The sequence below is a fragment of the Acinonyx jubatus genome, chromosome C1, assembly GCF_027475565.1.
Source record: "Acinonyx jubatus isolate Ajub_Pintada_27869175 chromosome C1, VMU_Ajub_asm_v1.0, whole genome shotgun sequence".
In the NCBI taxonomy this organism is placed as follows: Eukaryota; Metazoa; Chordata; class Mammalia; order Carnivora; family Felidae; genus Acinonyx; species Acinonyx jubatus.
The window spans coordinates 32571669-32585155 of NC_069381.1; the positions used below are offsets into that span (position 1 = coordinate 32571669).

General features: G+C 37.5%; 1 protein-coding gene and 1 long non-coding RNA gene across 11 annotated transcripts in view; one reads left to right on the top strand and one right to left on the bottom strand.

The window, feature by feature from the left end:
* The window catches only part of FOXJ3 (forkhead box J3), a 148930-nt gene that overhangs the window by 102758 nt on the left and 32685 nt on the right, over window positions 1-13487 (bottom strand). Inside the window, exon 2 of one of the 8 annotated variants that reach the window (XM_053212444.1) lies at window positions 9025-9143. The exons of 5 other annotated variants lie outside the window; for them this stretch is intronic. The gene's annotated coding sequence lies outside the window, so the exon portion shown is untranslated. Of the gene's footprint in view, window positions 1-2870; window positions 4990-8412; window positions 8580-9024; window positions 9144-13487 lie in introns of those variants that run through there. 2 more of the 8 variants (XM_053212446.1, XM_053212451.1) reach the window with 2 other exon arrangements.
* The window catches only part of LOC128313508 (uncharacterized), a 44208-nt gene that overhangs the window by 28207 nt on the left and 2514 nt on the right, over window positions 1-13487 (top strand). For 2 of the 3 annotated variants that reach the window (XR_008294334.1, XR_008294329.1), the window contains exons 4-5: window positions 1305-3293; window positions 4864-4945. This is a non-coding gene — a long non-coding RNA (uncharacterized LOC128313508). The remainder of the gene's footprint in view (window positions 1-1304; window positions 3294-4863; window positions 4946-13487) is intronic. The other variant, XR_008294330.1, reaches the window with a different exon arrangement.

Consider the following 13487-nt stretch of genomic DNA (forward strand, 5'->3'; position numbering starts at 1 on the left):
GGGAACATAACGGGTAAAGGGTCAATAAAAGATGGTTAAATGACTGAAATAGTGACTACCCAATGAAGGTGTGGGTGTGGTTCTTCCCAAACAAGTGAGACCATACACTTTTACAAGCTAAAAGGAAGAGATGGGGGGGGGGGGGGCGGGTAGGGGGGGAAGACACAATAGCACAAGGTAAGGATATCACAAGATTGAAGTCCTTTATGAAGTGGGAAAAAAAAAGTAGGACTCAGACTGACAAGTAGCACTACACAGGAACAGAGACAGTTTTAGAAGAGCAGGGAAAAATGGGGAGATGGAAGCAAAGATAAAAAGATAGTGTTACTTATGGGAGAAAGCAGGGCATGAAAACTCACGTCTGAAATTTTTCAATCTATGATATTACTTAAAAAAAGTTCCATAAGAAATCTTTTCTGCATAAAATGAAAATGTAAAACAGCATCAAAATACAACAACTCAGGGTTGCCTCGGTGGCTCAGTCAGTTAAGCATTGGACTTCAGCTCATGATCTTGGAGTTCTGGAGTTGGAGTCCCGCATCGGACTCTGTGCTGACAGCTCAGATCCTGGAGCCTGCTCCACATTGTGTCTCCCTCTCTCTCTCTGCCCCTCCCCCGCTTGCACTGTCTCTCTTTCTCTCTCAAAAATAATAAAGATTTAAAAAATAGTTTTTTAAAGATATGACAACTCAACATTAAGTCATGAAATGGGGGCAGGGGAGAGGATTCTAATCCCACTTTATGAAACACCACCACTGATACGATACCAAATAAGCTTGCTAGCAACTTTAGCACATTGCTTGGCCTCCCTCTGCAACTTCCCTAACTCCCAAGAAGTAACCAAGGATTACTCAGGTAAGTTTTCAAGTTTTCAACAGTATCAAAAAGGGGGGAAGTGGGTAGAGATATTGCTAGCTTCCTAAACAAAGGTAAGAAGAAAACACCAAGGAAAATAAAATAAGAACAATGAGGATAATGATGTCGTGATCTAGATATTCCTGAATCCTTGCACTCTTCCTGGCATTTGGCATTTCATCTTAAAAGACTTAAGAAAAATCATAACAAAGATTTACTCATAAGAAAAACTGAGCAAGTGAAAACTCAAAAGAAATCCTTGTAATAAACGCAGGAGTACTTCTAGTCACATGCATTTCAAGGTATGTATATGTATATGTATATGTATATATTTTTTTAAATATATAACTCCTGTTACAGCATCTTAGCACCTAAGACAACTGGAAGCAAGGTGTATGGCAGAAAACTACTAACCGCCACCCAACATCTGTTTTTACCTTCTTCCTCAGGAATACAACCTTTCATTCTGGATGGCATTGTACCTCTTACCGTTCCTCCTCTCTGAAATGTGGACACAGTAGCTATTGCTCCAGAAGTCAGCTTGGATCACAAGGTGATCTTTGAAAATGGAAGCCACACACTGAGGATATGAGAGCAGAGAGAAGAAATCTGGGTCCTTGATTGTTTTGTGAAGCAATTGTGAAGCTGCCATCTGAGCCCTGAACTGCCTACCTTCCAGACTTCTTCTGTGTGAAACTACTACAAAAAGATATCTATCAGCAGATGAATTCAATTATTAACAAACATGAAATTTGGGACATGAAGTGGGGTGATACAAATAATAGAACCTAAAATAAGATACTCTTAAAGCAGGAGCTGATGAGGCAAACAATAACTCTGATATTGCAGGCTGGAAAGCTAGTGGCCTTATTAAAGAATGAAAAGGATTTGGTCAAATTTGGTCATCTACAGAAGTTAGAAAGCAAACCATATACCAAATGAAGCTAGAGCAAGGAGAGAAATACAGGAAAATTTTAGAATGCTGGCATGTGTTGGCTCCCTCCGGTCACTTAGAACAAAGTTATAAGAGAAATAAAATAAACTTCGATTAGAGTTGCAAGCAGAGATGGAGAAAATGCAGATTTGCTAAGGGAGGTAACTCCCTATGGCCTGCAATTTAAACTAACACTCCCATAATTTAAAGCTTTGCATAGCTGAAAAAACACCAACTGTTTCTGAAAAAGCAAAGTGAAGTAATTGAATGGTAGCTGCAAAACTGCAGCCTTGGCAATAGAGAAGACTGGTGCCCTGCCACACAAAAGCAATGATGTAAGGGTGTTGTCTTTCCACCCACGATTTCCACCACTGTTTCAAATGGCCTCATCAGAACCATCATTTCTTCAGAACCCAGAAGAGGTCAATGAACCTGAATGGGGGAAAAAATACTCTTCATTTCCACTAACTTGTGACTGAAATTTAGCATCCCCTTGAATTATGAAGTCAGACAACAAATCATACTAGCATTAACAGTACTTGTGACTTCTGCCACCAATAAAAATAACAAATATATTCCTATCACATGCAAATGTTGCAGAATCTCAACTATTAAAGTCAACTACTTTAAAATTACGCTACTGTATTAGACTTGCCACTAGATCTTTTATTTCAAGTGTTAAAAGCACAGATATTATGACGTTTTCAAGTTAATATTTTGCCAACCATATTTCAACAGAATCAGTTTCCTGTATAATCCTAAGTATTTTATTTTGTGAATTTTGAGACATTATTCTGAAACAGATCCACAGGTTTCACCAGACTGTTAAAGGGGTTCCATAGCACCAAAACAAGATTGGAAATTCCTGGGGTAAATGGAGCACAAAGGGCACAGTCTTCACACTGAAAAACTGTCTTGGCAGATACTTTAGATCAAAACGGCAAAAAGTCTACAAAGTATTTTAAAATAACTGTATGGAGGGTAGGGGGAGAGAAAGAGACTAGACACAAAAGCTCTTATGTTTCCAAAATAATACCCAAGCCCATCAATAAGAAGTGAGCTATAAAAGCTGCACATTTACCAGAAAGGGCATCTTCAATAATATCCATCTCAGATGTGGCCATGGAAGATAATGGACAAGGTAGGATCTTTCATAGGGCACAGGGGACAATGGAGGCCCTATCAAAGAGCAAAATCAACAAATTTATTACACTGTCAGGGAGTCACTGTCATTCTTACCCAGTAAGATTTTATAATGCATTAATGACTGTTGAGTGTTACCTGTTATCCTCTGAGTAAGTTTTTACTGCTGTTATCCTTACTCCTTCTCCACAACTATGTATTAGGTAGAATACAGACAACTCATCTTTGGTTTATAGATCTTTGAACCACAAGAAGCCACACCAGGATCTAATGAAAGAGACTGCAGCTATAGAGCTTGGATCTTGAGCTAATTATAGTAACTGGATGAAACTCTGGGTTGTCTCCCTTGGGAAAAGAGCAAGTAAGTTCAAGATACAGGAGTAAGAGTACATATGAGTATTCATGTACTCACAGGGGCAGATTTGTAGTGGAAACCTAAAAAAAAATAAAATAATCTAATATAAATTGACTTTACATTCTATAACCATATGACATGAAATTAATTTTTTTAAGTTTATTTATTTATTTTGAGAGAGAGCAAGCACAAGAGAGTCGGGGGGCGGAGGGGGCACTGGGGGAGAGAGAATCTCAAGCAGGCTCCATATGCCAGCACAGCAAACCATGAGATCATGACCTGAGCCGAAATTAAGAGTCAGATGCTTAACCGACTGAGCCACCCAGACTCCCTGACATAAAATTAAATTTTAACTTACAAATGAAATAATAATTTATTTCCAAGCAAAAGTAGCTGGTGTTACTTTAGTTTTCATATACCAGCAAAATCAAAGTTTCTACTCTTAGTTCAATTTCAGCAAAGTGGAAAAGATAAGACTTAGTGATTAAGAACACAGGTTCTTGAGCAAGTCTGCTTGGATTAGATTCCAAACTCTCCCACTTTCAGCTCTGTGACCTTACACAAGTAAATTAACCTCTTTATGCCTCAGTTTCCTCATCTGTAAGATGAGGATAAAAATAGTACCAAACCCAAAGGATTGCTGTGAGGATTAAATGAGTTAACACACACAAAGCACGAAGAATAGTTTCAAAGAGGGACACGTGGGCGGCTCAGAGCCTCACGGTGGGCTCTGTGCTAACTGTTGCGGAGCCTGCCTGGGATTCTCTCTCTCCCTCTCTCTCTCTCTGCCCCTCTCCTGCTCTCATTTTCTCTCAAAATATATAAACTTAAAAAAGAATAGTTTCTAACTTATAGTCAATAAGCACTCGATAAATGTCCACACTCGATTTTTATGATCAAATTCATACCCTTCAGGATTTTCTAAATTTTAATTTTTTTTTTTAGATTTTATTTTAATCTCTACACCCAACATGGGACTCAAACTCAAGACCCCAAGATCAAGAGTCACACTAACTAAGCTAGCCAGGTGCTCCAGAATTTTCTACATTTTAAATGGTTATCACTCTTACTCAGTGGTTTTAGACTTACATGCCCTAAATGACACAACAATCATTTAGCAACCTCAATGGAAATGAGCCCCTCATTCATACACTAAAGTGACCCAGAAAGGATTACATTTAAAATTTTTGTTTGTAGACTGTATATGAGAATTGAGAACATACTTTTCCCCATAAAATAAGGTGATAAGATGACTCCTGCAGCAGCCCACAAAATCCTACTTATTCCATAAAGGAATTCTAGGTCGACAGTTCTTAGAGTATAAAAGCTCCAGTTGGACATCTTGCAGCAGAGAGAAAAAGGAGTTACCCAGGAAAAAAAAAAAGAAGATTTACCATTTTCCTGGTGCAGGACCAGCTTGTTCCTGACAAAATTTCAATATGGTTTATATATGGCATACTTCTAACTACCTTCTGTTACCTTGGATCTCCCATCTCATATGTCCTAAGTCTCTAATACTGGCCCCCAAGGTTGGTGTTATAAACTCCAAAATTAATTACTTGTTCTTCTTTTCTAGTAAAAACTCCCGTCTTTTCAAAACAGTGATCTCTGCTCCATTTAGGAGAAAAATGGACAGCATCAAACTAATCTCCACTAAGGTATGAATAACTGAAGCTTTAAACTTTCTAAGTTTATGGCCTTTTTAAAAGATAAACTGAAAAATACAGGTGAAGGAATCATAATTGAGGAGAGGGAAGCCAATACACAGTGAACTATCCAAAACTCTTGACTTTCTCAACTTCTCTTTCCCCCTAAAATTCCAAGAACATTCACTAACGCAAAATTCTGGGGGATTTAGTAGTGAGACAACCACCATTTGTAAAAACTAATGTGATTTCAGAGTATTTATCATAAAATCAGAGATGAAAAAGAACTTCATTGGGTCATTTTTTTTTAAGTCCTGGTATTACCCATCTTGGAGGCCAACAATATTAAGATCTCCAAGGGAAGAAAAGTTCACAATTTATTCAATTATATACCTGTCTTAAGGTATATAACTCATGGTGTTTGGGGGGGGGGGGGTGGAGGGGAGGTGGTTCGTTTTGGGGTTTTTGTTTTTGTTTTTTAAGTTTAAACTGGCTAAGGGCACCTATGGCTCAGGTGGTAGAGCATGCAACTCTTCACCTTGGGGTCATGAGTTCAAGCCCCATGTTGGGCACAGAAATTACTTAAAAATAAATAAACAGGGGCGCCTGGGTAGCTCAGTGAGTTGACTTGTCCAACTTCAGCTAGGTCATGATCTCACCGTTCATGAGTTTGAGCCCTGCATCAGGCTCAGAGCCCACTTCGGATCCTCTGTCCCCCACCCCTCCACCCCTTCCCCTTTTGTGTGTGTGCTCTCTCTCTCTCTCACACACACAAATAAATAAAACATTTAAATTAACACTACATAAAAATAAATATTTAAAAAATTAAAAGTTTTGGGGTGCCTGGGTGGCTCACTCAGCTGAGCATCCAACTCCTGATTTTGACTCAGGTCATGATCCTAGGCTCATGGGATCAAGACCTGCATCAGGCTCCGTACTGAGCATGGAGCCTGCTTGGGATTCTCTCTCTCCCACACTGCCTCCCTTGCTCATGTTCTTTCAAATTAAAAAATATATATAAAAAGAAAATGAAAAAAAAATTAAAAGTTTTAACAGGTTAATCTGTATCTCCCTTGCTACACAGAAGAAAATTTCTTTAACTTCTCTCTTGGAAAATTAGAACTGGTCAGAGTTCTATTTATGATGATGCTTCACATATTTTTACAGTATTAACACATCTTGTGTCCCTTTTCCTGTAAGTTTCAAGTCCAGAACTTCTCCAACAGGACCAGAATTTGAAGCCCTAATATATTTACTGCCCTTCTCTAAATTATCTCCAAATTACTCCAAATAGAATCTTAAATTCATGAAGCTGTATTTTAAATTTATACAAGCTATACTCATAGTTCTAACTCCACTCAGTGTACAAACTTAGGGATCATGCAATCAAAAGATATTTTTAGGGGCACCTGGGTGGCTCAGTAGGTTAAGTATCCGACTTCAGCTCAGGTCATGATATCACAGTTCCTGAGTTCAAGCCCCGCATCAGGCTCTGTGCTGACAGCTCAGAGCCTGGAGCCTGCTTCAGATTCCGTGTATATCTCCCCCCCCCCCCCCCACCCCGCGCCTCTCCCATTCGTGCTCACTCTCTCAAAAATAACTAAACATTAAAAAATATTTTTATGTTATATGTGTAACTCTCATCTTAGGTATCTTCTGCTCTACAATGTAGGAAGGAAAAATAAGTATTTTTGGACATTAACCACTCAACTACATTCTGTCATTAGGTAAATACTATATTTTGCATTTAAATCTCACTTACTTACTGGAATCTGAGTAGTCCGACAGACTGATGAGCACTAATCCCTTTAACACAAGAACCCCCAAAGCCATCTTTGCAGCTGTTTTTTAAAAATCCAGACAGAATCTGCTATTAATAGTCCTTACACTTAGTTTAAAACACATATATAAAATGTACATACAGTAAAAGTCCTCTGAATAACATGTATTCACTGGCTCATCCTGTCTTAAGTGTACATTTATCCTGACCTCTCTACAACCATACTGCTTCAACCTACCATACAACATTACACAAGTAGTTTGGCATTAGTGCTGGCAGAGGGCTAACATTGGGAAGCTAATCCCATCTTATCATTTAGTGTTAAGTACGATACACAGAAAATGCTGAAGAAACAGCCTGAACTTTTACACGTGAGGTCTATGATTCAGCTGGTCCTCAAAGTGTGATACAGACACCCTTTCAGGGAATCTGAAAGGTCAAAACAATTTTCATTGTAAGATGTTGCCTGCTTTTTTCATTCTCGTCCTTTGATGAGCTTTTCAGATGCTATGTGATGGGTGATATCACATCAGACTGAATGCAGAAGCGGAGATGAGAATCCATCTCTATTAAACCAGTTTTTAAAATGTGCAAAAATGTAAAACCAATGCCAAACTTCTTACTTTTTTTGTTTTGCAAAATACGCTTAATGTTTCTTAAAGCACGTTATCATGGGCTTACTGTTATATCTTTGTAAATTAACAAATGTTTTAATTTTTTCTTAGTTTTAATTCCTAACATAATAAAACTTGATAGATAAAACACACAAACAAAAGCTTTTTGGATACTAAATAATTTTTGAGAGACCAAAAAATTTAAGAACCATGTTATAATAACTTATTAACTTAAAGACTAAAGATCAGTTTCTAATATATTACAATGTAATGAAAAAAGAGCTTTCAAGTCACTCAAAAAGTTTGAATTTTCACTCTTCCACTTATTAACTGCAACCTCGAACAAGTCAAACAAATCTGTAAGCCTCACAGATTTGCTTTGAGTTGTAAATGACAAAAAATATGTGGAACACCCTAACACACGCTTAATGCCTGGCACACAGCAGACATCCAACAAATGACAACTATTAGAAACCTTTAAAAAAGAAAAAGACACCTTGCTTGTTTTCCCCTTGGTCAATGAAGTCTCTGTAGTGCACAACATACAACAAATTTAGTTGAATTCAGTTCCACATTGTGTATTTTTAAAAATGTTCAGTATCATTTAAGTTTCCCTGGCCACAACAGGTAGGTAACATCAGGCCTTTCATCCACGTTGTGGATTTTTAAAAATGTCCAGTATCACTTAAGTTTCCCTGGCCACAACAGGTAGGTAACATCAGGCCCTTCATGAGATGCACAAAACTTGAAAAGGCCAAAAATCAACCTCTAAATTTCCTGTAAGTCTTAAATAAGCAATCTGACATACAGCTGTTTAACAGTAAGAAATGTCTATAATAAGTATAGACTACTTGAGTTAGAAATGTTCTCAGAGTATCATAAATGTATTCTTCTAATGTCTACTTTTAGACTCCTGGTTATAACTTCCAGTATGGCTAGGTTAAAAGAAAAATCAGACTGAGTCTTACACAACAGACTTCAGTTTTCATAAGAAATGGACCAAAAATTTTAAAGAGTAGAGAGGGAGGGATCTGCGTGAAGAGGACACCCAATTCTAAACTTTAAAACAATAATCAATGAGGCACCTGGGTGGCTCAGTCAGTTGAGTGTCTGACTTCGGCTCAGGTCATAATCTTGCGGTTGATGAGTTCAAGCCCCGCATCGGGCTCTGTGCTGACAGCTCAGAGCCTGGAGCCTGCTTCGGATTCTGTGTCTCCCTCTCTCTCTGCCCCTCCCCCGCTCATGCTCTGTCTCTGTCTCAAAAATAAATAAACATTAAAAAAAAGTTTTAGGGGCGCCTCGGTGGCGCAGTCAGTTAAGCGTCCGACTTCAGCCAGGTCACGATCTCGCGGTCCGTGAGTTCGAGCCCCGCATCAGGCTCTGGGCTGATGGCTCAGAGCCTGGAGCCTGTTTCTGATTCTGTGTCTCCCTCTCTCTCTGCCCCTCCCCCGTTCATGCTCTGTCTCTCTCTGTCCCAAAAATAAATAAAAAACGTTGAAAAAAAAATTTTTTTAAATAAAAAAAATTTAAAAAAGTTTTAAACAATAATCAATGAAGAAGAAAATTACAGAACTGTACCAGTCAAAGGCATATTCGTTGAGGTAATTCAGAAAAATAAGTGAGAATGAGTTAAGCTAGAATCTAAGGGAATTTCACCATGAGTCAACTGATCAAACTATTAAAATCTAAATACAGACCTTCTATTGTAAGATCACATCAATCAATCATTATCAGTGCACATAATACATCAATACTGATTATCATTCCATGGCATGAGAGAGTCTGAAGAGGATTAACTTCCACAGACATCCCAGTGCTGTTCAGGGTAAAATGTTTACTAGTAATCTATAAAAAGATACTGCCGCTCAAACTTTATTAGACTCTAGGGGAATCTCTCTGCCTAGAGACTTACCTGGCTTATTCTACTATTAGCTCCTAAAGACCTTACATTTCTGTCTTTGTTTTTTGTTTCCTATCATCATCACTTCAAAGTTTCTCAGCTTTGCGGTCTTTAACACAGACTTTATCCTTTTTCTTTTCACCAAGCATGGTAATTTCTTCCATAAATCATCACAATCTTTTCTTAATGGAATAAACTACTTCCATAAACTACTTCCAGGTGCTCAAAAAAACCATAGTTCTTTACCATCTTCTAAAAATTTATTTGGCAATTTATAAATATGAAAGTTTTTCTTTACCCTTTTAACCCACCACTAAGCAGATACTGGGTTATCAGGTTCTTTTCTCAACAGAGTACTTAAAACTACCAGATTTCAAGACTTACTGTAAAACTGCAATAATTAAAACATACACACAAACTACAATAATCAAGACAAATGGTCTCAGTGAAAGGATAGATATATACATCAACAGAACAGGGTCCAAAAATAGACCCACACCTATATGGTCAATTGATTTATTATTATCATTACTGAAGTATAGCTGACATACAATGTTATAATAGTTTCAGGTGGACAACATAGTGATTCAACAATTCTGTATGTTACTCAATGCTCACCAAGTATAATCACCAATATTAACATTATTATAGTATTATGGACTATATTTCCTATACTGTACTTTTCATCTCCATGATTTATTTATTTTATAACTGGTATTCCCTACCTCTTAATCCTTTCACTTACTTGTTTCCTGGCCAACTGATTTTTGATTAAAGTACCAAGACAAGTTAGGAAAGGAAAAACTTCAAAAAATGATGCTGTAACAACTGGTTATCTATCTGTATGAAAAAACATGCAATGGCCCTTATATCATAAACAAAAACCTATAAACTGAATTACAGAAATGTAAAAGCTAAAACTATAAAACTTCTAGAAAAAATCATGAGAGAAAATCTTTGTAACATTTGATTAAGCAAATATTTCCCAGATAAGACATGAAAAAAAATCACAATTCATAGATGAAAACTGGTAAGTTGAACTATATCAAAATTAAAAATTTCTGTTCTTCAAAAGACACTGTTAGGAGAATGAAAAGACAAGCCACGGCCTGAACAAAATACAAAGCATGTATCTTAAGAAGGACTTGTATCTCAAGTCCTTTGTATTCTCAAAACTTAGTAATAATAAAGAACACCCAATTTTTTTTTTTAATGGGCAAAAGATTTAAATATTTATGTCTCCCTTTTGTGTTGACAGTTTAGCTCATACGGGAAAAGTCAAGCAGTGTTTTGCAGTTCATTGAAAGTAGTTCTATATATAACAATGTTATAAGCATTTCTTTAGAAATGGTTGAAATGCTTCTAAAATGTGATTATCGGCATATGCATGATCGCTGTAATGGTTGACATTCGTTTTAGAAGTTGTGAAATGTTATGACTTGTGCTTATGCAGACACAATCTTCTGCCTCAGTACAGAGGCAATGACTTCAATAAAGTCTACTGAAAGAAAAGAAAAGATGAAAAAGAGAAAAGAAAGGAAAAAGAAAAAATGAAAAAGAGAGAAGAGAAAAGAGAAGAGAAGAGAAGAGAAGAGAAGAGAAGAGAAGAGAAGAGAAGAGAAGAGAAGAAAAAAGATAAAGGGAGGGAGGTGGGAGGGCAGAAGATCTGAACAGATACTTCAACAAAGAAGATATAAGATGGTAAAGAAGAAGCACATGAAAAGATGCTCAACATCATTAATCATTAAGGAATCGCAAATTAAAACTACACTGATTATCACTACATACCTATTAGAATGGCTAAAATTAAAAGACTGACCATACCAAGTGTTGCCAAAGATATGGAGCAACTGGAATTCTCACACACTGCTGGTGAGAATGTAAAATGGTACAATACTTTCAAAAACAGTTTGACAGTTTCTTAAACATAAACCTACCATGTGATCCAGTCATTTAATTCCCAGGTATTTACCCAAAATAGATCATATGTCCAAAGACACACATATAAGTGTTCACAGCATTTTTATTTGTAATAGCTAAAGCTGGAAAACAATCCAAATATACATCAACAGGTAAATGTTGTACACAAATCCAATGGAACAAAAAGGTATGGACTACTAATGCATGCAGAGACACAGGTGAATCTCAAGGTAATTATGCTAAATTAAACAAGATGACAAATAAAAAAATATATACTATACAGTTCCATTTCTATACAACTTGAGACAATGCAAATATACGTATAGGGACAGAAATGCAGATCAGTTGATATCTTGCAAAAAGTGACAAGAACCATACAGGGACTTGGGAGTGATGGTTATGTTGTGGTAATAATTTTATGGGGGGGGGGGCAAGCTTATCAAATCATACTGTATCTCAATAAAGCTGTTTTAAATATATATACTGTAAAACCTTGGTTTGTGAGCACAATTTGTTCCAGAAACATGCTTGTAATCCAAAGCACTTGTACATCAAAGCAAATTTCTCCTTAAGAAATAATGGAAACTAGGATGATTTGTTCTACAACCCAAAAATATTCATATAAAAACGATTACAATACTGTAATATAATACAAAAAAATAAAGAAAATACAAAATATAAAGAAAGATAAACAAATTAACCTGCACTTACCTTTGAAAACCTTTGTGGCTGGTGTGAGGGAAACAAGAGAGAGGAGGATTATTGTGCAGGACGACTTTCACTAGCACTAACAAAATCACTGCTACCTATTGGTTCAATGGAATCTTTTTCTTTCCATGCAACTTTTAAAGGAACTATCCAATGACACTTTTATTTCCTTTTGAGGATTTCACGGAAATGTGACATTGCATTGTCTTTAAACAGACTCATTTCTCACATTGCTAAAGCCTTATTCGGGTGGTGCTTTTCTACAAGATTTTGAACTGTTTCCCACATTTTACACATCTCCCTAATCTCATTTGAAGTGAGGGATTCCTCTGCCTTTTTCTCCTCCTCTGCAGATGAGATCTCGTCGATAACCTCTTGTGTTGCTCATGATACAGATCCATCAGTTTGTCAGCTCCTGGCCATGTTCCTCTCCAACTCTTTTCTTTCTTTTTAATATTTATTTTTGAGAGAGAGAAAGAACACAAGCGGGGGAGAGAGCAGAGAGAAGAGCGGGAGAAGAGAGGATCCCAAGCAGGTTGCACACTGCCAACACAGGGCCTGGCAGAGGGCTTAACTCATGAACCATGAGATCATGACCTTAGCTAAAATTGAGTCGGACACTTAACTGATGAGCCACCCAGGCACCCCCCTCCACCAGCTCTTGAATATTGTCTTCATTCACTTCCAGTCCCATGGTCTTCCCTAAGAACATAATTTCATTGACAACTGGCAGCTCCTATCCATCTAAGTCATGTCCAAGAATGCAATCAGGCCACAGTTTTCTCCAAGAAGAATTGAGGGTTCTCTTGTTGATCCCATCCTAGGCTTTACTGAGGACCTTGAGGCAGTTCACAATGTGGAAATTACTTTTCCAAACTCTCGGAGGGTAAGGTTTGTTCCTTAGGTCACCTTGAAGCATCAGTGAAATAGTGTTTTGGTGTAAAGCTTTTTAAAGTTTGAAGGACTGGAGGACTGGAGTGGTGCTGGGAAGAAAGAACTTGATTTTAATGAACTCAAATTCCTCCAGTAAGTCATCCTCAAAGCCTGGATGATGAGCAGGAGCATTATCCATAACCAGCAAGGCTTCAAGTGGCACCTTTTCTAAAAGGTGTTCCTTCACTGCAGGACCAAAGACCTTGTTGATCCACTCAATGAACAAGATACGAGTGACCCAAGTCTTACTGTTGGACCTCAATATAACATTTAGCTGGCTCTTCTGCACCTTGCATTTCTTGAAGGCTTGTGGATTCTCAGAATGATAGATGAGCAAGGGCTTGACTTTTAAATTACCGCTTGCATTAGCACAAGAGAGTAAGACAGTCTTTCACGGGCTTGTGATGGGGTATTGTATTCTCTCCTTCTGTAAAGTAGGTCCTCTTTGGCATCTTTTTCCAAAAAAACTGTCACCTCGCAGTTAAAAACTTACTCCAGCCAGTATCACTCAGAAACCATGAGCTTCTGGAACTCAGTAGTGAACACCTCAGTTGCCTTAGTGTCCAAATTCACAGGCTCTCTGTGCCTTACAACACTTTGGATGCCATTTCTCCTCTTACAGTTATCAAACCATCCCCTGCTTGCCTTGAAGCCTTCTTCCTTTTCTGTTGACGTACATGGTGGTTTACTTACAAGGCT